Source organism: Meleagris gallopavo, chromosome 5, assembly GCF_000146605.3.
Source record: "Meleagris gallopavo isolate NT-WF06-2002-E0010 breed Aviagen turkey brand Nicholas breeding stock chromosome 5, Turkey_5.1, whole genome shotgun sequence".
Taxonomy (NCBI): domain Eukaryota; kingdom Metazoa; phylum Chordata; class Aves; order Galliformes; family Phasianidae; genus Meleagris; species Meleagris gallopavo.
The window spans coordinates 9220190-9223967 of NC_015015.2; the positions used below are offsets into that span (position 1 = coordinate 9220190).

General features: G+C 37.6%; 1 long non-coding RNA gene across 1 annotated transcript; it reads left to right on the top strand.

Annotated features, from left to right (window-relative positions):
• The first annotated feature begins 745 nt into the window (after window positions 1-745).
• Window positions 746-2921, top strand: LOC109367663. The gene is made up of 2 exons (XR_002114945.2): window positions 746-902; window positions 2844-2921. It is a non-coding gene; the product is annotated as an uncharacterized LOC109367663 (long non-coding RNA).
• Window positions 2922-3778: the final 857 nt, after the last annotated feature.

The following is a 3778-nucleotide window of genomic DNA, read 5'->3' on the forward strand; positions in this document are numbered from 1 at the left end:
GGCAGACACAGTGGCTATGACTTATTCTTGTCCTGGCTACATTGTTTTGAGCCTGGAGAAATTACATTCCATATGAAAATACGTTCCATGCAAATACATTCCATGATCGCTTGATTTTTAAGAGGTGACCAGTAGGAAACATTCCCAGGAATGTTTAATGTCACCAGTGCCATGGATAGAAGCACTACATTTTTCAGCAGAAGCTGTTGTTTGCCTAAAAGCTCATGTTCTGCAAAACTTTTTTTTTTTTTTTTTGTTCTGAGAAGAAAGTACCTGCCCATTGCAAATGGGATCAAAGAAGTTATAAGGAGAAAAACAAACACCTCTCTTCTACCTTAGGGCTGTCTTTACTTGCTTAGGGAAGTGAGCTATGCTGCTGAGATTCTGAGATGCTCTTCTTGGCTACTGCTGCTGGGGTGTAGCCTCTTCCCTTTGCTCTTGTCTCATTTCAAGAGACAGCAAATAACGAATCATGATAAAACTCTAATATAAGTAAAATAGCTTGACTGCAAATGTCTTAATGTCTTCAGGTTGTGCATTCTTGTTGCTTTTTCTTTTCCACACTAAACAACAGAACAATGGCAGAGTTTATTTTCTCAAGGTTACTGGTATAAATCATTTATACAAGTGTAGTCACTTAATGTCCTGCAGCCACATTGTCCTTTTACAGAACTGGGATTGTATGAAGAATCAGACAGTTTTTTTCATGATTCCCAAAAAAGAAATAGGATCAGTCAAGGCCTGGTATTTCAAGAAGAGGTACGGTTTCCTGTCATAGTGGTAAACTACATTTTTATTCTTTTCTTCAGGAGTGCATCATTGATGAAGACTGTGAAATGGGAAAATATTGCCAGTTCTCCACCTTTGAATACAAGTGTCAGCCCTGTAAAACCCAGCATACAGTAAGTTCTGAAATGATCTGCAGTTTTATGGAGCCTTTAAAAGCTTACTATGTGCGTTATTAATGTCAACAAATTAAAGATGTCAACAAGATGGACAGCTTTCTGTTAACACAACTAAGTTATAAGGTTTTTGTTCTAATAGGGTTTTGAAGCTTTACTCTACACCTCCTGATGAGTTTGTGTTAGGCTGCCTAAGGACAGCATAAACTAATGCACTGTAGATCGCCAAAAGGATGGGCAAAGAGTGTGCCAGTTCTTCAGGCTCAGCTGACAGTTGGTCATCTCTAGCTTTTGATTCTCAGAGCAGCAGTCTGAACTCTTCCCTGCACTGACAATTTGTGCAGTGCTGTAATGCAACAGCCACCATAAATGATCTTCTTACATCATTTACCTTATTTGAATCCTTGAACCGAAGGAAGCAGTAAATCCCTGTCTTTTCAGTTGAGAAATGTTCTTGGTAATAGCTATGGCTGTTAAATTACCTCTTGCAGGTGACATCAACTGAGAAATTCAGGCTTCTCCTGTGGTGAAAATCCAATTTAAAAGCACTCTCTTGAAAAAGGGCTTTACCTAAATGCCCCTTTTCAGCTATGGTCTGCTGATGGCCTTTCACGAAACAAATTGTTCTTCAAACCATTTGCAGGCCTTTAAATTACAACTAAGCAAATCTTGCAATAAAATTATGTAATCAATTGGATTATGAAAATATTTCTTGAAATTCTGAAAATATCTACCTGATCATTTCAAGAAGCTGTGCTGGCTTCAGTGGATTCAATGCTTGCTCAAGTTGAAGGCCTGAATTATAAGCTCTTATCATTAAGAAAGCTTATTCTTCTTGCCTTGCAATGATCATTTTTTCATGTTAGCATAGAGTAATTAAAAATCAGCTGGAATGTTACTGAAACTAAAAACTCTACTTTTCTATGCACTGCTCAGTAGACCATTTGTAGCATAAAGCAAAAGTTTGTTCCTAGCTTCACTCCTGTTGCAAAGTGAGCTCAGACTGAAGGTGGCTGTATCAGCTCTCTGACTTGGACCCCCCACTATTACATAATACTTTTCTTCATAATTAGCAGTGTAGTCCTACTTCTTGCCCTGGGTTAAGTACCTCCTGTGGGACTCACTGGCAGAGAAATTCTGACTTTGTATGGCTGCCCAGACAGGGCTTTACGCAGACAGAAAAAAAGCTGTGAAAATGCTGACCTACTAGGAATCTTAGATTATAATAAAAAACCTAAAAAAAGAAACAAAACATCATAGTGCTTTTATTGGCTTGATTTATTACGTGTGTATAGTTGAAACACTGGGACAACTGTCAGTCAAAGCTGTGTTCACCTTGAAATTTGCACTTCTGGCTTTCACAGAACTTCTTCTCCAGAGAGATATTTTTAATAAGATTCTTGGGTACAAATGAATCTGGTTCTTATTACAACTAAAAATTGGATTTTGCTAAGATTTTTTTTTTCCATTGCTCTTTAAAAGCAATCCTTCTGAACAAATTGTAAATGATGGACTGCATTTAATAGTGGAAAAAAAAAAATCAGTGATGTTTTCCACTGGCAATGTTTCATTTATTATTTTTCTTGATGACAAAAGGCTGTCTATAAGTACAGGACACTGCAGGATGTCTGGTTGCTGACCAATTTTCATGATTATGCTGAAAACCAATTCAAATTTCATAGGATTGAAAGCATAAAAGCACAGAAGAGGTGCCATTGCTCTGATGTGGACGTGCCTAACTAGCAAATACTTTTATATGTGCTTGAGTTGAGAGCCTAGAGAATTCCGTTTAAAACAGTAGGAATATTGCGTCTACATGTTTAAAGGAAATCTATGCAGCCATCTTCAGAAGCAAGGTCTAGATTTGTCCTTAGCTCTCTGTTGATGTGGGCAATTAGTGCTACAGTGACAGTTTTGTCATCTACTTTTTCCATTTGCAAGCATTGCTCACGGGATGTTGAATGCTGTGGAGACCAGCTTTGTGTTTGGGGTGAGTGCAGGAAAGCCATTTCAAGGGGAGAAAACGGTACCATTTGTGAGAACCAACATGACTGCAACCCAGGAACATGCTGTGCTTTTCAGAAAGGTACGTGAGTTTTCCTTTCATCCCATTCGTTTTATAATGCAGTATGAAAATTCTGCTCTTTTGCTCAGGTGAAGTGGTTAAACATTTTGGCCTACTGCCTACTGGTTCTTCAGTTCTTCACAGCTTTTAACCTAGCTCACCTGAACTTACCAGTAACAGGATATAATTACAAATCTCTTTTTACTCCAGGTAGATACTTTAAAATATACATATATATAAATTTTTATTCTTGCTAAGAACAGCAGGTGACTTTGTACCTTCCCAGGCTGCTAGGGCTTTTCATGAGAAAAAGGGGAAAAAGCTCATTTGAAACACCAGAACTAAAGCCAGATGGGCCTGTTCAACTTTTCCATGTTAATTTAGAGCATTACATGGTGAACTTCTAATGTTAACTAAGTTTGGTTTCATCAAGTTTCAGAGCAGTTTTGGTTTCATGAGTTATTTTCCTAAAACATTTACAGGTTTTGACAAGCTTTATCAGATATTTCTTTGTAATCTCTGACCCCAAAATGCAACAGACCACTCACTATAAATGCCTGTTTTTACTTTTTTCATGTAGCATCAGTTTTGAAATCAAAAACCAGTAATTCATATGCCTACGTACATACACTGTGTATGTATACATTGACCAAGCCCATTACAGAATAACTCTGAACTCTCCACACTTCATTCTGCTATACCACAGGTAGTATAAACTTGGTATGTCTTACTACCACCTAGCGGAATGAATGTTTATTTATGGCTCCCTAATCTGTAAGGGGACTTAAAAAGACATCAAGAGTGTTTTTTT